We start from the raw sequence: 20,992 nt of genomic DNA, 5'->3' as shown, positions 1-20,992 counted from the left end.
TGTCTGTGACATTACTGTATGAACTATAAAGCAGTGTATTGTAAGCAATATATTTTAATATGAACGTAACATCAATAATAATGATAAGAAGATGAATAGTTAGACTCATCAGAGACTCAGCAGCTCCGGTAATTAACCTGTAGCCGGAATCAGCGGGGACCAAAGAAATTAATTTCAAGTTGAAAGTCTTTAAAATAATGGTGGTGCCTTGTTTTTGGTCTAAAACGTTTGTTGATCACTGGAATTCATATTATATATAATTGTCAACCACCAGCGGCAGAGCTACGTAGTGACCAGTGGCCACCACTCGGCGCTCAACAACCACCGCAGGTCTAGGGAAACATTTTTCCAAGCATGATTCTGTGGTGCAGATAATTAGCCCGCCCCTTACTGCCTTTTCCACGTTTTCATTACACTGAGGCACTTGAACGTGCTGCCTTCTAAATTGATCATTTACTGTAAATAAATAAGCATTGAAACTATTGAGCTGCATGCAAAAGATTTATGAATATTTCATAGCAATGGAATATCGGATTTTCTATGTCAAGATTATAACAATTAAATAATCAACACGGCTGAGAAGTCATTGTGTATCATACTCTCCACAGTCAAGGTTTCATTCAATAAAATGCATGCATATCAATTTTGCCCAATGCACAAATAATAAAATAGAAACAGAGTTGTGAGGGTTTGAATTTTTTTCTTGTGAGTAGAAATGTTTTGTGAAAAAAAACTCTCGTTTCTACGACTAGGAATTTTCACCACGCACCAATTGCCATCTGAAGATACGACTCACTTTGTAAGACGACAAATCTGCTCAACATGCAAATTAGGATGACGTCACGCCGGCCACAGGCAGGTCCCAAGGGAATCCAGTCGAGCGTCGATTCCTCTACCCGCGCATGCGCAAAGAAGTACGCAAAATGGCCGTCTGCGATTCGGCCCGTTGCAAGCTGCTGGCAAGTTTCCAACAGCTCAGGTAGAGCATCTTCACAGAAGGTAAAGGCAACTTTGATTATATCCAAATTAATCATTTTTTATTTCATAAATTTCCCCTTAAATCTTAAATATTGCCTTTGGACTCACAGACTTAAACAGTCTTTAACAGAACTGTAATATATAATATTTTGATCAAGGGTTGTGTTTCAAAATTCCTATGATGCTGAATCTGCTGTGTATAGGTACAAAAGCAGACAGGCAGAGAATCTATTTAGGGCAACAAAGTGAAAAGCCGTCCAGAATCATGCTGATCCACACTGCGGAAAAATAACGCTGTCGTCAAACTGAAAGCATTTGACGCGTTGTAATCGTCATACAAGGCCCATAAATCCCTCTGAATCAGCTGCAAACAACGGTTAACCTTAATGACTCATTTTTGGTGTTTAAGAGGTCAAAAGAAGGAAGGGGGGGAGGCGGGTTTATGCATTCGACGCGACACAACTTTATATAACCTGGACAAAGATTGTGTGCTAGGCGTGAATGCGTGTTACTGTGTTGGTACATCCTCACTCTGGAACCTATTCTGAGTTTCAAAAGAGACACATCAGATAGGAGATGTCTGCCGTAGAGAGCAGGCGGCCCACAGCAGGTCTTCATGTTGAATATGTGGGTGTCGCAGTGTAATGTGCACACTCGCCTACCAACGATGAATCAACTTGACTCATTTGCCACACCGCCCTCTTCTCTTTCTGCATTGTTGAGCAAATGCTCTCTTGACTCTGTCTGACTCAGAAGATGAGTTTTATTTTTTGGAGCCACATTTCGCTACTTTCCAGTGCCGTGTCTGTGTGCGTCTACGATTAGAATTTCAATGATCACAAGCCTCGTCTGCCATGGGACTGCACCTGCGTCCACTTAGAGAAGTGATGCACGAAAAACCTAATGTGACACATCATCATCAGTCAATTCACGGTTACTAAAAAAAACATAAATAAATAAAATTAAAAAAAAAAAACTGTAAAAAGGTAAGGCGTGTAAATCAGCAAAACAAATTGTGGATTGATTAAAAAAAAAAGACAAATAAAATGGAAGAAGCGGAAAGAACAAGTGACACTCACTGGCAGGTGGGATAAAAAAAATAAAAATCAAATAGATGAATTGATGGGCGAGAGGCTCGCTTTCTCACTTGGAGAGAAGGTCAAGAGGATGAAGCTCCGCTACTCCACAAATTACCACTGAGCTAGTCGTTGGCGTAAGCCAATAATTTGCAGCCCAAGGGGAGAAGGAGATTGTTAGTGATTGTAGTGGATATATATGAGAGGGGAAATATATTGCCATAGACTCCTGTGGCAGAGCTATTAAAAGAGTACTGATGGGAGGAAGGGCCAGGGTCAGAGCCTTCATCTGACTGTGGCTGGATACTGCCAACTTGAAACGCTGTTGTCAACTCATCAGGTTGAGTGGTGATTGTTTCTGCCAAAAAAAAAACTTTAATGCAGATGATTTCTAATATCAGCAATGCACATGGCTGATATCTGAGAGGGCTCACGTTCTTCATTGAAGTTCTTCTCGAAGGTGATTGATGGAGTTTGACGTCAGGGCTCTGGAGTTCATCGACACCAGACCTATCCGAGCGTGCCTCGAGACCTCGCTTTGTGCATTGGGATCAGAAAATATGTTCCCAAAGGTATTCAAAGTTGGAAGTCTGCAATTGGCCGTCGACCAGTGCAGGTTGCGCCCTGCCTCTCTCCCAAGGTCGGCTGGGATTGGCGCCAACTCACCTATGACCTTAATAAGGACGTGTGCTGTCAAAGATGGATGGATCGATGGGGCTTGGAAACACATGATTGACTAAAAATATCCTGGTACCATGAGTTGTTTAAATTTGGGGTCCAGTCCATTGGTTTTTACAATCTTACAAAAATTTAAAAATTACTATTTATTCCCTCAAGCTACTGAAAGCCACTTTAATAATTCTGTGCCTTAACATACTATTTATCCTGAGATAATTGCGCATTAAGTCATTTAGAGATTTTTTTTCTTAGAGGTGCCTTTTATATTCAAATGAGTATTATGCTAATTGGCTGCTTCTCAATCCAGCAATTCGAACTAGACTTTTGCACACCCACCTAAAAATATCTTAAGCATGAGTGCGACAATTCATTTCATTTGCCCTATTTAAACAACATATATTTTAAGCAGATTCTCAATTGCAATGTTGACCTGACAGCTAACCGGCAAATAATACAAAGTGAAATAAAAGAAAAGACAATTTCACAGGCAACAAGCTGTACAGCGTGATATGTTACATAATACATGAATTACATCAAAGGATGAACGAGGTGAGTTTTACTTGTTGCAGAGTGTTTAAGTAGTTTGGAGGAGAAAATTGAAAGAAATATCCATCAAAAGTAATGCAGACTTTAAGAACAAACAAGTTAATAAAATTCCTGGATTAAGTGTGTGGGTGGGTGGTAGTATGAGTGGTGACCAGAGAGCAAAGAAAAGGTGGTGTCTTGAGTGTCTGCATAATTGATGAGAAAGACTTGCGCTATAAAAGAGCTGTTACCGGTTTGAGAAGTCGACATCGCTACCCAGAACAATTGATGCCACAGCGTCTCATCCGCATGGACACTTTGACCTGAGCATCTGGACAAATACATTAAACATTCAATAAACAAAATGTGTTTGGCACGCAAACATAGGTGGGATAATTGGCGTGACAAATGAAACATACGCTTTGGTGAATCTATTCCAGATGAGTATTCAGCAAAGACTTTTCGGTGTCATTTCGTGGCATGCGGGAGATGCGTAATCTTATTCATGCATGTGTGTTATGATTCATTTGTGGTTTATGAAACACGAGCTTTTCGTGTTTTGTAGAGCTTCCCCTCTGTGCGGTGAGACAGATCTAACACTAGCCCAGAAATACAGGCGATATATACGATTGCCGGAAAAATATTTACATAAACATAAATTGAAGTCACAGTCAAAACGATAGACATTTTTTTTTTTTTTGCTCTTGTTTTCAGTTTCAGTTCAGCAGCATTCTTGCAAAGTCATTGTGTGAATTAGTCTCTTGAAGTCCACTCCATTTCAGTCGGGTTGCCTAAAAGCAAACAAAACAACAGAACTGAATTTTTTTATGTGCGCGGCTCAGCGCATCATAACACACGCCTTTTGTCTTTGTTTTTCACTAGAGTCATAAAGTAAAGGAGTCATTTCGTGTCATTGACGGTGGAGGACAGGTAGATGGAGTGTCTGTATTCTGAACTCTATTGAACATACACAATTCATTTTTCTGCTGTCCACATGCCCAGTGGTTCTCAAATGGCGGTACGCGTCCCCCTAGGGGGTACTTGAAGGAACTCTAGGGGTACGCGTGATTTTAAATAAAACAAATAAACATGCAAAAATCCTTTCAAAATAATTGTTGAGTCAATTAAATGTATCGGGAAAAACTAATGTTATTTTCAGTAGGTTATTCAGTTGAATCATTTTAAAAACACAGATTCTCACCCAAACTAGAATGGTTCGACCCAACTTGTCACATGCCGCCTCTTGTTACCTGTCAATCACTTGAATACGCAAACAATGGAGTCCTGGTTGAAGTCTTCCGGACAAAACGGAGGCACGGAGTGTAAGAGAAAACCAAACCAGAGTCGGCAAAATCCCGGTTGTATGTTGAAGATTATATTTTATTCGGATTTACACCCACAAATTGCAACAAACCCGAGGCACTGTTTTTTTTTTTTTTCTGTGGGTACAAACTTGCTCACAGCTGCATAAAGCCAGTGCATCTGCAGCGGCATATTAAGATGAAATTTAGATGTCACTTTGGTAACAAGAAGAAACTCAGAATTCAGATCATCTCAAGATATGAAGCGGAAGCCTCTTATGTGGCATCTTTGCTTGTAGCTAAAACCAAGAACCCATTCACTATCGTGAAGGTTCTAAAGTTTAATAAATCAGACACAGATGGCGTGTTATTATTATTTTTTTTTTAACCCAAAAATGTTTTGCGCTGGTTCAGGGGTACTTGGCTGAAAAAAAATATTTCACAGAGGGTTGAGAACAGCTGTTCTACGCAAAATAAATCCAAAGAAAGTCTTACCATTGCACGATGGGACATAAAGTACTGTACTGGTTCTATTTTAGTTACTTATTTAGACCTATAAATGGTTTAATGTTTTCTGTCCATCCATTTTCTTCACCACTTTTCCCATATAAAAGTCGTGTGGGTGAGCTGGTTTTTGTTTTTGGAATGTGGCTGTAAGCCGGACTAGCTCCGAAAGTTTTAGTGAGACTTTGATACTCACTGCACAGTAATCAATGCAGCTGCCATAAAAACACAGGCGGATGTCCGTGCGCACGCATAGCACAAGCCTTGAGAAAATCATCCTGAGACCAGACATCGGTGGAGCTGACTTCAGCACTTTGCCCCACATGGCTGCTTTCTCACGGGTGCTCTCATGCACCGTCACCGCTGGCCCGACTCAACCAGACGACGGTCCAGCATTCACACTCTCACCTGGATACGGCTCGCGAGAATATTGCATCTCAAGTTGGAGCTCCCGCGCAAATGTCATTGTGTTTCTCGCCCCTGGGGATTGATTTTACGTGGTGATTGCAGCTTATCATATAATTCGGATGAATAGTTACCATGCGATATTTGTTCCGAAAAATGTGAGAGTTGCTTGTGATGCTGTTGCAAGATAGCTTGGCGCACGCTTGTTGTGCTGCTCCCCTCATTGGCAGGCTGACATGCTCCTGGAGCAGATGGTGTCGACAGAGAACACGAACAACAACATCACCCTTGGCTAGCAATACTAAGTCACTTCTATTCACTTGGTCCTTTGCTTTTATTGGCATTTGATCTCTTCCATTTTAGCTGAGTATTTTTATACATTTAAAAATGTTACAAAGGTGAGCTATTCATAATTGCAGAGGTTAAAAGCAACTTTTTTTGAGTCCCAAAATGTAATTTTGATTAAATTTGAAGAATTTGTTAAAAATATGTTGACCAACTAGCTTGATCATCATTGTTGAACTCTTCAATTTAGATTTCATATTGGATGATTTTTATTTAAAACTCGTACTGTCAAGCGATTAAATTTTTTAACGAATTAATCGCAACAAAATTCCGTAATTAATTGCGATTAATCACATTTTTCAACTACTGTTTTTTGGGAAGCTTATGGCGGGTATTTACTTGAATAATATATTGTAATTAATGTAAAATTACTAAAATCAACGACGGGTCTACTAGCTTTATTTGATCCTTGGATATGATCTTAACGGTGTCATCTTTACAGACATTTTCCTTAGAAACAATTCTCAAAACTTAAACATTAAGTTCCGCCCACAAGCACCACACTCAAGCAGTGTTGGTTTGCAAGGCTCAGTGGTAACTTGAGCACAGTGTTTTTGTTTTGAATTTGGCTTCATGAGATATGGACATTATTCAAGAAAATAAAACTTAGTTAAGTGAGATAGAATATTTAATTCGGTTCATTATTTTTTTTTTAATTAATCTTGAGTTAAAGCTTTAATTTTGACAGTACTATTGGAAACACTGAGTTATGAGTGACTGTAGTTCTAAAGTTCATCCCAACGTACTTTGTGTTAGAGGCTGGTTCACACTTTGCGAGATAGAGCCAGCAAATTTCCACATTGATTCAAGAGTCCTAAATAAATACCGTACATGATTTAGTTTTGGAAGTATTAGAGGAAGTCAAGTACAAAAGAATCAATTTTGCCTCACCAGTCTAAACATGGTATTCTGATTAATATTGACTTTTGTGGAATCTGAGTTAAACAGCAAAATCCACCCATTTTTATCCTTCTCAGGTGGCCGCCATTTTGCCACTTACTGTCGATTGAAAATGACATCACAGTTGCTCAGGTAATGCCCAATCACGGCTCACCTGTTTTATGAAGCTGAGTCATGATTGGTCGTTAGCTGAGCCCTGAGCAACTGTGATGTCATTTCAGTCGACAGCAAATCAAGATGGCCGTCGCCTGAGATTGATTTAAAAAAAAAAAAAAGGTGGATTTTACTGCTTAAGTCATATTCCACAAACGCAATAGATTATTTTATTGGAAAGAACGTTTGAGACTTTGTGGCTTCAACAAGTTCAAGTCACAACCTCATTAAATTGTACGTTAACGTAATACAAATGGACATGTAAGCGTTTTATTCACCAACCTCGATGAAAAAGTAGGCGCACTTTTTAAATTCCTGCTTGCCTGCCATTTCCTTTATTTGGTCAGTTTCCCGATGCAAATAGCATGCCCACTGAGAGAAGATATAAGTTAAGCTTAAGCCTTAGTTAAGCCTGTCTTTTCTGTCCAAGCCGATAATCACTGCTTGTATTTAACCGGCAGCTACACATGTGGCCCAACAACATCCAAATGTCTCCAAGCCCTTTTCCCTTAACTGACCTGCCTTCTCCGCCAGCTTCTTTCTGTTTGTTTACATGTCTATGTGTGCGTGTGTGTGTGTTTATGAATGAGGTTTTGCGGACTTAGGTCAGTTTCCTCATTCACGCCACAGGACATCTTACTGTGTACAGGGATAAAAAAAATCCCCAGAAGGGAAGCTATTCTGAAGCATGCCAATGAAGTCTGAGCTTGACCTGCAGAGGATCTTCACATACACACGAAGGTGCATTTTGTCAGAGGTGCACTTTAAGAATAGGCAAACATTTTGGAAATAGTAAACAGTTCTATACAAGGTAAGCAACCATATTAATAGCATATTCGAAACTACTATTAAATTACTTGCAAGAGGCATCACATTTTCTCAAGTCAAGATGAAAGACTCGTTCACTCTAGATTCTTCCCAAATCCACACTTCAAACACATCCAAGGACAAACTAAGTTCAAGTACAATAAACGACCATGTATTAGTTGGTGCATACCAAAAGGAAGGAAAAAGAAATCATTGCTGCTTGTATTGCTTTAAAGCCTCATAGTCAAAGACGGCTCAAGATTGTTGCAGCCACTTTTGTCTTGTTTGGAGTAAATCAAAATTTGGATGACGCTGAATTTCTTGAATTTCAATGAAAAGAAAATAGAAGTTAGGATGTTTGGTCTCAGTGGCTCTTTTATTTGTCATACTGCTGACCTGGGCACCCTGGCTCCTTATTTGAAAATAACAGTCTCAAACTTGGGACTTGGTCAGTGAATTTAAATTAGCCCGGCAAATTAGTATTGTTGTTAAATCCAAATTTTTATCTTGGGCACCTGGCTAAGGTAAAGTATCTCCTTTCGCAACAGCGCTTCGAAACATTAATCCGTGTCTTTGTCACATTGTAGATGGATTACTGTAATCCACTTTGGAGTCGGCCAATCCTCCATCAAGTGTCTCCAGTTGCTCCAAAATGCTGCTGCTCGCCTCTTGACTGATACTCGTAAGAGGGAGGGTGTAACTCCTACGCAGACATCAAATACAACCAGGTTGGCACATCTTTATCCAACATCAGCTTCCCTCCATGCTACCTTCCTTCCTTGCTTCGTTCCTTCCTTCCTTACGCTAATTTTGCTCAGTAAAAAGTCGGCAATTGCGCCTACCTGTAATTGAATTTTTGGTGCTCATGATGTGTATTTTCTGTCGTTTAAAATGATTATATTTCGTTTTGTCTCATGTTATGAGTTGTCTTCTGTGTGTCCACTCCGCCCCTTGTGTCTTCCAATCAGCTCCCTCAGCCACATGTCTTGTCAAGGTGTTCATTGTTCTTTTTCCAAGTTTGCTTGTATTTTATTGTCTTTCTGTCTTTGTCAATTCATTGTTTCTGGTTCTGTTGAAGTGATGTCCTGTGTTTAGTTGTGGTGTGTAGATTTTGTTGGACATGTGATTTTAGTAGTTTGATTTTTCCTGAGCCTAGTTTGTCTTTTTATTTTATATATATATATTTTAGAAGATAGTGCTTCTCCTGATTTCATTTACTTGGATCCCCAACCATGCAAAGAACCAAAGTATCCATTGACTTTTTATTTTGTTTTTATTGCAATGTGTATGCCGGTCTTATACATTTTAAAGACTACAATTGCAGAATTGGAGCAAAACTTCCTGGGGTCACACAATGCCCCATTAAACTGAGTGTTTTATTTCTACTACGTGTAAGTTTATGGACATGTGAGCAATCGGAGACACAAATAATGTTTGTGGTGCTATAAAGAAGATTAAAGCGGTACAGAAGGACAAAAATCAAGAGGGAGAGAAGTGATGCACTTTGTGCATCATAAATTTCACAGAAACAAGATTATACACAGTACTTCACTTGAGACTGATTTAGTTTGATAAAATTCCGCAGCAACATTAATCTCGACAAATGAATCATCCTGGTTGACAGCACAGACACCCGCTTATGGCAGGCACTGCCACGTGAAGTGCCAAGGTAAGTCATCATCAGTGACCCAGCTCAGAGAGACTTGCCATGGCCTCTGGAGCTGCCAGGGGTCAAAGCGGTAAACAACCAGGAAGATGTTATTGGGCTCCAGTATACTGATGATGAAGCATTCGTTGCTCAGTCTCAAGCAGCCCTTTTATACTGTAACTTGGATGCTTTAGTCAGAGGCTACCTGGGCCTGGCCCTGTGGTTGCCGTTTGCATGTTTAAATGGCAACGCTCTCCCTTGCCTACATAATATTTAAAAAGACCTTCATGAGCATTGCTGTAACCATGTTTTTTTAATTTATAAGATAACATACCATCCAATTTAACATATACAGTGACATTTTAAATCATGTAATTGCCAAAATTTTAAAATGTGAATATAAATTATTGGACATATATTAAACTGAATTTTCACGGTGCATTTCATAAAACGTCTAACGTTGCCATATAATGCACTCAGCTGTGTACTATATTTTAATGCATACGACTGTATTACACATCATATTCTCTACTTTTTTCTACGTTGACTGTTCCATAATGTTATGTGCTGTACGAAGGGTTCAGGTAGTGTACTTGTGCAAGTTGTGCAGACCACATGGGTTCGACAAGCCAAACACTGCTACAACTGGACTGTCACCAAAATAGAAGATTGTACTACATCAGTGGTGGGCAAATCTTTGATTGGCGGGCCACAATTGGTTCTAAAATTTGACAGAGGGGCCGGACCAGGAGCAGATGGATGGAGTGTTTTGGTAAGCTTACCTCATCGGAGAAAATAAAATACATTTAATTTTAAATGAAAGTGAACAAAAGCATTACAACAATATATATGTCTTTGAAAAACCACAGTATTTAGAAAATAAAACATTAACAAGGTTTATTCAAGTTCGGCGGGCCGGATTCAAACGTCTAACGGGCCGCTTGTGGCCCCCGGGCCGTAGTTTGCCCACGCCTGTACTACAGTGTACTAAATGCATTTTGAGAGCAGATTATATGATATATTTATTTTCCAGAATCTTGAATTTTCATCACAATGAACGCAAAAGGCATGTCCTTCTGGTAAACACTCGATCTAACTCTGACCGGTTTCAGTATGATTTATGCATTTAATTTAAGGACGAGAGTATGTGCCTTCAGCCATTCATAGCGTGATCAAAAGAGTGGAGCGGTGCGATTTGACAGCAGGGCACTTTCTTTTATCTTTAATTTTATTACTGCATGCGTCGCATGGGAAACATTTTCACCTGTGTGATGTGGCACATTGTGAGACGGAGCATATGCACAACTCTGCTTACAAAACCAGTGAATTTTTACACGCTGGGATCAATCGTCTTTTTCACATGATGGCGATTTAATTATTTATTGTACTGCTGTGTTCAGTTTGTAGGCCGAAGTAGTATTAAAAGCTGGGAGGATTTATTGGGTCACTCTTTTGTAGTTAGAATGCAGTGGTGTCAAAATGAAATGCACTATATCCTTCTCAGTGGTGTACCTATTAATTTATTTTTTATTCAACTTTATTCAATCTTTATTTAACCAAGAAAAACTAATTGAGATTAAAAATCTCATTATCAAGAGCTGTCAAAATTTCTATTCTGTCAATTATATGAATATAATTTCCACAAAATCAGACAGAACATCTGCAGACATGTCTGTCTTCCAGTTATCCAACAATGTTTCAAAATTAGATTTTAATGATGATTATCATTGTGATGTTTCAAACCTTTTTGGAAGTTATTCCAAGAAAAGGGAGCAGCAAATTGAAATGCCTTTCCACCCCTAAATTCAGTTTGACTCAGTCTGTGAACCTTGAAAAGCAACAATGAGAGGCAGGTTGTGTGTTTTAGCCTTGGAAAATTAGAACAACGTGATTTTAGTTTTGTCTCCTTAAACGCATTTTTTAAAACGTACAAGTTATGTGGAATAGCATTAAAAGACCATGCTAATTGGGCAAGATTTGGGATTGGGGTTGTGTAGTACAACACTGCGACATCAGGATATAAATGGAGCAGTTTATGGTCAATATTGCTAGAATGCATGATAAAAAGGAATTGCCCCCAGGACTGAGCCCTGAGGCACTCCAGTTGTAATTGTAGGAAACACAAAAGTATAGCCTTCTGGCCGCACACACAGAACTCTGTTTATTAAATAGTTGTCAACATTTTCTGGGGACAAACCTGCTCAAGATCAGCTTGAAATTAGCAGACTCCACTGCTGTCTTTCAGTAAAATAAATCATATGATTAAAAACATTGGGGCGACTAGGTGGCCGACTGGTTAGCACGATGGCCTCACAGTGTAGAGGTCGTGGGTTTGATTCCGGCTCCGGTCTTACTGTGTGGGCTTTGCAAGTTCTCCCTGTGCCTGCGTGGGTTTCCTCCGGGTACTCCGGTTTTCTCTCACATTCCAAAAACATGGATGGACACTCTAAATTTTCCCGAGTTATGAGTGTGAGCGTGGATGGTTGTTCGTCTCTGTGTGCCCTGCGATTGGCCGGCGACCAGTTTACGGTGTCCCCCGTCTTCTGCCTGAAGACTGCTGGGATAGGCTCCAGCACCCCGTCACATTATAACAATAAGTTCTCTGACATGAGTGCCCAATAATATATTGTCGTGCTTATGAAAAGCTACATTTTGGATGCCGTTGTTATTTTGTAACATTGTTGCCTGTGACTGCATGTTACATAAGCATCCTTGTGACTCAACACCCATAAGGTCAACCATGTCTCATTGATGCCCAATCACATCAATGCGCTTTGAAGATAATGACTGTTCACACAATTCACTGAATCTAAGCTCTTCTCTCCTTTTTGTTTGGTAAGGAGATAAAACAGTGCGGATGCAAGCACGTTGCTAGTCTTGGCACTTTTTTTTTGTGCAATAAACTGTGCATGAGAGTTTATTGGAGAAAGGTCGACAGCTGCAGAGAACAAAGGAAGATGAGGTCGAAACACAAAGTGCAAGCAAAGGTTTTCGCCGACTTTTTTTTTTTTTTTTACCCTAACTCATCCCACTCTTAGATAACACAGAATAAAGATGTTTATTCAGAATGCGCATTTTCAAGACTTCACCCTCACATTTGAGGCAACGTCACTTGCAGTCAACACCAAGTTCTTTCAAGACGGTATAAGTGGTTCCTTGGAGAGTATGGCGCTCGTTTCCAAATTCCACACAAAACGGGACTGCAAGATAACGAATGTTCGAAGAAACATGAGCGTAATACAAGGAATGCGGCAGGCAGATGAAAACGATATCGCGTCCATTGATTAATTTCATCTACTTTTCATCATCTACTACCCGAAAAGATTTGGCCTTGTCCTGTGAAGCACAGATGTATTACCTCACTATAACTCTGTCTTAAAAAAGGCAAGATTTGACTATAAGTAATGTTTTTGCATAAAATAGAACTCAGAAGTTGTAAATGCCAAGAATGAAGTTCTCTGCAGAACAAAAGGCCATCTCACATTACAGCGCTCGGATATTTAAGTGTGCCTCAATGATTTTCTTGTCTCTTTCCTTAGATCTGATACATCTGTGTGTGTGTACGCGTGTGTGAGTGTGTGTGTACACAGTCATGAAAGACTGTAGTGGTTAATACCTAATCAGGATCAGCAAAGTGCTTTTTTTCATAACAAAACAAGAATGGCTCGCAGCACGCCAGTGAGGAAAATGAAACTGTCTCCAGGATGAAGCCAATAAATTTTGCCGCAAATCTTGAGCCTTGGAGGAGGTCAGTGCGCTACTGTTTTCATTTGAAAAATACAAACACAACAAATGAACGTTACTAACCAATCTTACCAAGTCAACGGTAATGTCAACGCTTTCCTTGCGGTAAGTGGCCTCATACTCTCCAGGGACGGTTGTTGGTATGCGGGTCATCCCTGAAAACAGAACAACACAGCTTCTTACTAGACGTCAGTCCTTTGCTTAAAGGGGAAATCAATCCTAGCATTTTCTTTACAAGAATATGTTCTATTCAGGCCCACTAGTCAAAATATGGCAATCTGATTAATATTGTGTTTGTGGAATACGAGTTCAGGATGAGGTTTCAGCCATCGCAGGGGTCTGCCATTTTTGTCACTTCCGGCGACTGAAAATGACGTCATAGTTGCTCAGGACTCAGCTAACGACCAATTATGGCTCAGCTCAGAAACCAGGTGAGGCATGATTGGCTGTTACCTGAACCCCGAGCAACTGTGATGTCATTTTCAGTCGACAGATGTGACAAAATGGCCGCCCATTGAGATGGCTAAAAACGGGTGGATTTTGCTGCTCACCTCGTACAATTGCAGTATTAATCAGAATTCTACGTTCAGACCAGGGAAGGCTCATAGAACATTTTATTGCAAATATTTTTGGAGGGTTGACTTTCTCTTTAACCACACGTGATTTTCTTGAATGACATTCCCTCTTTCAGAGGCACGGCAATTTACAGGATAATCCCTCCACGAAGGCAAATTACCAAATGAGATCGAATAGACGATGTTCTGAAAGGTCATGTAAGCATTCACTCATCTGTTGTAAATTTATGAATGATGCATATAGGAGTAGCATTGACTGGATAGATGCAAGGTGCAAGTAGTGTCTGTGAAACAATTGCAGTGACGTAATGCTTTAGAATTGTAAAATATTCAGATTTGTGTCATCTTTAATCCTTACTGCAAACTGACAGTCAGGGTTGTGCACATCTTAAGCGGTTTTAAATCAATGCTGTGCGATTTTGAAGGGCGGGGATACTGTCAATAACCCTGAGCAAAAATTGCATCATGTGACAGAAAAGGATGTTAGTCAAAAGAAACAGTGCACTGAAGTGCAAATAATATTTTTACATTGCTACTTCTTTATTGATCAAAAAGTAGATCCAAAGAGAAAAGGGTGAATATTGCGATGATTCATGGTGCTTTCTGGGTCAATTTAGAACAAATATTTCATACATTGTTCATGTGTGCAAAAGAATCGTACCATGTAGTTAGTTATATGGTAGACGTTCAGGGTTTTTTTTTTAATGCTATGTAACAATACACAATATGTAAATGACGTATATTTTCTTATTAAATGAATGACAGTGGAATGCATATGTTGTTACCGTGTAATAGACATTTTTGAAATGACTACAGTATTGAGCTTTTCAATGGGTATAATTTGACTCTAACGACAGTTATGCTCATGCCGACGTTGTCGTAATTCATTTGTAACATCAGAAACAACATTCTGGCATCAGGTTCCTGAAGCTGGACTTGTTTTGATAGCGCCATCAGTCACCATTTGTCTGAGGAATGTCTAAAATCATTTGACAAACAATTTGTCATCAAAGGCCAAACAGTTTTGACGGATTTACAGAGCAATGTTTTCTGGTTGAGATTCATCATGACTAAGAAAAAGGTCTGAATCAACACCTGTGACTAAATATTTCCACTTTCAGAAATAACTTTTTAATTAGAAAGATTTGATGCATGTAAGATATCCATTGGGGAAAACGTAAAACATCCATCCGTCCATTTTCCATCCGTCCATTTTCAGAATGTCATTCTGTTATACTGTATTTATGTCTTTGTTAACTCTGTTTGACAGTTTGAAGTTCTTTTGGTTAACCCCAAATTAATTTCAGCTGTTCTCAGCCATTTGTTTTAGCTTTCGAGCAGAAGGAACTTCTAGCATTTGGAATATGCCTCATAATTTCGATCTGAAGAAAAATTTAATTGTTATTATTAATGTTTGCTAGGGATGTTTTAGGAATGATATAAAGCAGCTGTGGTCAAACTACGGCCCGGGGGCCACATGCGGCCTTTTAACGTTTTAATCCGGCCCGCCGAACTTGAAAAAAATTTAATGAATAAGCCTTGTTATATTTTCTAAATACTGTGTTTTTTCAAAGACATATATATTGTTGTAATGCTTTAGTTCACTTTCATTTAAAATTAAATGTATTTTTTTTCTCCGATGAGGTGATCTTACCAAAACACTCCATCCATCTGCTCCTGGTCCGGCCCCTCTGTCAAATTTTAGAACCCGTTGTGGCCTGCCAATCAAAAAGTTTGCCCACCCCTGATCTAAAGTGTTGCTTAAAATGTTTCATCCTTAGAGTCGTCACACAATGAATATCATGAATTAATAAACAATATACATGGGTAATTTTTGCAGAACAGCAGATGCTGATCTCACTTTCCAAAAAGTTGGTGACCCCTGGTGTATACAGTATTTATTTCTGGAATGCGGATGGAAGGAGTGCAAACATGTATCGATTATTATTTTAACATTAATCATCAGATAGGAATAAGCGATTAACCAGACAATATTAATCTGCTAATTATAATAAATCATTCTTTTATTCTTTCAGTGACTAATCATGAGGTCATCTCATTTTCTTTCAATATTGTTATGTAAGTAGAAGTGATGTAACCCATAACACTGGACAAAAGCTCCACCTCCTTCAGTCACATTTATTAGTCACTTTTTTGGAAGCATTACACAATTCTTTGCGGTTCCCTGGCAGTCAATTTGAGGTTTACATAATCTTTGCTTGTTGAGCCATGTTGTCAACACATCATCTGCCATGGCAACCTGACTGACCAACTCCTGCTGGGCCTGCAAGCGGTCCAAACCTCGACAGCATATGAAACAGGAAGTAAAGGCGCAAGATTGAGAGAGAAAGATGCTGGGTGATAAAGAGGTCATATTCTGCAAAGAGGAACTGCCAGCAAATGTGAACAAAGAAGAAACGATGACTGAAAAGAATAAAGTCAGAAAGATTACCTTAGATCTCGTTGCACACTTGAGTACAATGACAATAAAGGGATTTCTATTTCTATTCTATTTCTAAAAGTGAAAAAAATGACAAAATATATGCATTTATTTTCCACCGGTGTGTGTTCCCTTTAGTTCACTCGGGGCTTGGGATGTATCCCAGAATAATATCTTTTTATAGAACTGAATTTTGCTTCCCAAATTACCTGGGACTTCCTGGAATGCAAGAGAACATAAGGCTCACTGAAAAGATTGAAAACATTTTGCCTTTAATTCGAGTTCATTTCCACTATTTTGGGATCATCGGATCTTTTTCTTCTTCTTTGGTGGTGGCGCATCAGCGATTGATACGTACTACGTCACACACACGTCACACGCAACAGAGGAATGAGATGAGTCCTTAGTCCAGGGGTCCTCAATCTTGTTCCTTGATGTCCGCTGTTTTCAATCTCTCCCTGATGCAACACACCTGATTGAAATGATCAGATAACATTAAGGTCTGCAGAAACTACATAACAATCATGATGGATGAACAGGATTTTTTTTTTTGTTATTTTTATTTTATTTTTTTTAAATAAATCAAGGGGCCACTCAGGGTGTGGTTCCTGGCCGCCTGCTGTTTCTCCCAGATTTGACCTGAATGGCTTCTGATCATCTGATTTGAGCATGCAGACATCATCTGTGTGATTCGACGAATCCATGCATACAATTAACGTTTAGTCCGCTTTGGGTAATGATTAGACAGTTCCATTGCGTGTGTATGTATTTAAATGAAAATGCATAACATCTGAAGGAATTTTACAAATGAATGCAAAGAGTGACAGATGCTCACACACACACATACACGCAGTTTGTGACGCCTAAGACTCAGCAGAGATATGCTGTGGATTAAAATAACATCAAAATGGATCTGATGTTGGTAACAGACAGTTATGTAACACAGCCAAGAGCTGCTTGTACAACCTTTGTAAGTCCATACTGTATTCACTATTTACATTCATATAGCTATGTGGCCTCTAATTGTATACAAATTAACAAATTATACTTAGGGTAACATAAATATAAATATAATCACTTTAGTAATATATATATATATATATATATATATATATATATATATATATATATATATATATATATATATAACATGGATAGAAATGGGGGAACTTTTCTGCTTAATAATTCATCTTCCACAAATGCAATATTAATCAGAAAACCGTTTACCGTGTGGCGCATAAGGCAAATTATTGTATAAAAAATTTGGGATTTGATTTTTTTTCTTTAAACAAACTCAACAAAAGAGTTTATTTTATTGTTCGTGAAACGTCTACTAAGTTTAACTTGACGGCCATCGAGGTATACACTTCTTGTTGGAATTTCCAACTGCATCCGCATAAAATGTTTTCCTCAACAGATGATGACTTTCATCTTTTCTTATTATTATATTTCTGTTCCATGTGGCCCTAATATATTGTACTTTTATTTGCAGAACTACAACATTATAAACAAAAATAAAATCATTTAAAACCCCAAGGCCGTAAATAAATATATTGGCTCTACATTCTAAATTATTTTGTAGCTAAATTACATTATCCATCATTGATTGTTTGCAAAAAAATATTATATATCTCCAAACAGATTGATCAACCTCCTCATTAATTAATTAAAAGAAAAATGTTTTGAAACGTGTCCAAGCCCAGGTTTATTCAAATTTTATTTGATGGGGAAGTGACCCAGCAGGAGTTTTGGGTCAATTTGTATTTGTAGCCTATTCCAGCGATTCAAAATGAAATTTGCTGGCAGTCGAATCAAACAAAGACGAGGAAATGAGTCACGATGATGTGAGATGTGATTTATTTGAAAATTAATTATTCAGGTATTGATGTGGTGATATGAATTTGATGCAAATCCATTATTTAAGCTCCAAACTGACACGTTTTCTTTCCTCGCCTGCCTGCTCATGACTCCATCAGCCCGCAGTCACGCAAACTCTTGCTATTTCAAGTGAGACAGCGACTCCTCGAGCTTTTCTTTACAGTCAAAGGGATTCCTGAGCTGCGCACATGCTCTGCTCCATCTCACCGCCCACGCAGACCTCTGCCTCCAAGCTCTTTGCCACTTTTGAAATGGTTTCCATATATTTGTTTGCCAATAACAATTCAGACACGACAACAAGGAAGCAATCCAGAGTAAAATCTCATGTGATAAAACCAGTTGAATCCTATCAAGCAGAGCATCATTTGCAAGGTGTTTTAGCTCCCTTTAGGACACCTTGGGAATTTCCTATGTCCAATAAAAGCAACCACGGCTACCTATCACACAATGCTTTATTAAAAAAATGAATAAATTTAAAAAAAAAGTGTATGAATTTTCAAAGCCGTCACATATACATATAAGTACATAGCACGATTATTTGAAAAAGACGAGTCGTTGCCCGGAACCCACAATTGTGGCTGATGCAGTTTATCCCCCATTTTGCATTCTTAATTTGTTTACTCTGAATTGACCACAAGTCCGTCTCGGAGGTTCACGCGTCACCATCTGGAACAATACAGATGTCTTGGCCCTCTCTCTCAATCCGGTAGGCTTAAGACCCGTGCTGGAGCTAATAATTACTCTGGCGCATACGGGCGTTCCAAACCAATTGGGAAACTTTGGCTCCGAAGCAGACTCTTAGCATCTGCTGCGTAAAAGGCTAAAAAATATGTTAGTCTTATGGGCCAGAAATGATCACCTGTAAATATGGAACAGAGGATTCCTAACACACAATCTGCCTCGTCACTCTAACATCAGTGAAAGCCAACAGTTCCAAACTTGAGTTTTAAATTGGACACTGATTTTAAATTGGATTGGCAAATCAGTGCTGTTGTTCGATGCAGTTTTTTTCATCTGAGGCAGATGGCAAAAGTGAAGCCCTTTCTTTCTCAACAGCATTTCGAAATATAATCCACGCCTTTGTTACACTCGATTACTGTAATGCACTTTACTTTGGAGTCAGCCAGTCCTCCCTCAAGCTCATCCGACTGGTCCAAAATACTTCTCCTTGTCTTTTAACTGGAGCGCAGAAGAGGGATCACATAAGCGAAATGTTGGCCTCGCTTTAAGATACTTCTTTTTTTCTTTCAAATCTTGAAATGGCCTCGCCCCAGTGTACCTCTCTGAGCTCCTTCTCCCCTACGCACCAGTCCGCTGCCTCAGATCTGTGGATCAAATGCCGCTGGAGGTGCCGAGGACCAAGCACAGCCTCGGGGAGGATTGCGCCTGTTCTGTTGCCGGTCCTTCCCTATGGAATGACCTTCCATGAAATGTTCGGCAAGCCCCCTTTCGGTCCACTTTTAAAACTCCTTTGAACACACGTTTTTATTTTTTAGCTTCCGACTGTCGCTGTTCTGATGTTCTTCTGGTATCTTTTGTTTTTGTGTTTTAATTTGTGTTCTAATTTACTGCTAATTTGTACCACCACATTTTTATCCATATCGCATTGCAATACCCAAGATGCATCCTGTTCTTATTTTATTAACTTAAGAACACTAATGCTCAGTAGTGTAAACAAACATCACTTAGATCAGGTTCCGTAAAATTTCCCTGATATAAAATACCCAACCACAAATACTTTCAACAGACCATAATACTGTGCATGGCAAATTGAGGGAAGACTTTTATTTCCCCCTAGATAAGTGTTTCATAAAATGAAGAAATGAATCACACGGGGGAACAAAAAATTCTACAAAAACAATCCTTGGAAAAATAATGGAGCTAGGAGTTTGTTCTTCAGTGCTGCTATTCCTGCGACATGCGATGAAGGTGCAGTCTTGCATCAGTGACAACCGTGGTAAAAAAAAAAAAAAAAAGAGAGAGAGAGCGGCTGGCATTAATAAAATGTGCGTTAACCACATGAATTCCCTTGGAAATTAACACGAGATAACTTCAGCATCAAAGATGAAATATGTGAGACAAATGCATACAAGTATATTTTATTAATTTACTGGGAATTTTGCTTTATTTTCAGACAAGCTCAAACCAGCGGATCTACGAGAGGAATGGCTGCATCGCTGTGGGAGTGGTCAGATGCCCGCCTTGCACTGGCACTTTGATATTATGAGCAGGAGTAAGGTTTAGATCGACTTTCTGACACCAAATTGTCACGCTGCCAGCCTCTTTTGCCCATCTTGCTGAAGACCTGTCTGTCAAATTGACAAATGCACAGTGAATCTTGTGCTGATAAAAAAAAAAATAATAATAAATTTAAAAAAAATCTAATATTTGCTGGCACTTCTGTTGTATTTCGTTCAGTTTAAAGACAGACAACCATGGATAATCTTTGGGATTATTTCAAAAATAGGCAGTCGTTTAAAATGCGATATACTGTACACCTTCTTCAATATATCCCATAAATGGAATATATAAATTGGAAATTAAAATACACTTTACAAAAAAAAAAATCAGCTGTCTCATTTGTACTCTTTGTGTCTCTTCATCGTTTGACCCCTTTCCACAATGCTCATACCTCATTTACCATGTGCTCACTCTGCACGTTCCCACCTGCACACATAATCCACCGCTCTTTTTTTTTCTGTCTGCTGACCTTGTCCCGATTCCACACAATCATCTCATGGTCTCACCAACAGCGGACCTTTAATCACGCATTATCGCTGCTGAAACAAGTAACCGCGGCAATTTTAATCAGAAGTACTTTTCTTTTATTGGTGTCATAACTTCAATTTGAAAAACGATTTCATTATATAGTGTAGTGTAGTATAGTCTATTGCACCTAAAAAAGTATCAGCACCATGCATCATCAGTCCTGAGGGTGTCCTATTTTCAACTTTTACATTTGTCATCCAACTGAGAATTCGCAGTATCAACTTGAAATAAAGTGTTGTCAGTACACTGAGGTTTTGATTGATGTT

The 20,992-nt window shown here is 39.0% G+C and overlaps 1 long non-coding RNA gene across 3 annotated transcripts; it reads left to right on the top strand.

Annotated features, from left to right (window-relative positions):
* Positions 1 to 907: 907 nt before the first annotated feature.
* On the top strand, positions 908 to 20,444 carry LOC148322920 (uncharacterized). Of its 3 annotated transcripts, XR_015846706.1 has the most exons (5): positions 919 to 999; positions 4,140 to 4,187; positions 7,456 to 7,606; positions 8,260 to 8,400; positions 20,092 to 20,444. It is a non-coding gene; the product is annotated as an uncharacterized LOC148322920 (long non-coding RNA). The 3 variants fall into 3 exon arrangements; XR_015846705.1 differs by lacking the exon at positions 4,140 to 4,187 and having other exon boundaries at positions 908 to 999; XR_015846707.1 differs by lacking the exon at positions 4,140 to 4,187 and having other exon boundaries at positions 934 to 999; positions 7,471 to 7,606.
* Positions 20,445 to 20,992: the final 548 nt, after the last annotated feature.

The sequence above is a fragment of the Idiotropiscis lumnitzeri genome, chromosome 15 (assembly GCF_059441095.1).
Source record: "Idiotropiscis lumnitzeri isolate Australia: NSW breed Sydney's pygmy pipehorse chromosome 15, RoL_Ilum_1.0, whole genome shotgun sequence".
Taxonomy (NCBI): domain Eukaryota; kingdom Metazoa; phylum Chordata; class Actinopteri; order Syngnathiformes; family Syngnathidae; genus Idiotropiscis; species Idiotropiscis lumnitzeri.
The sequence above is the reverse complement of the archived record's forward strand: the minus strand, read 5'-3'. Positions and strand labels throughout refer to the sequence as shown.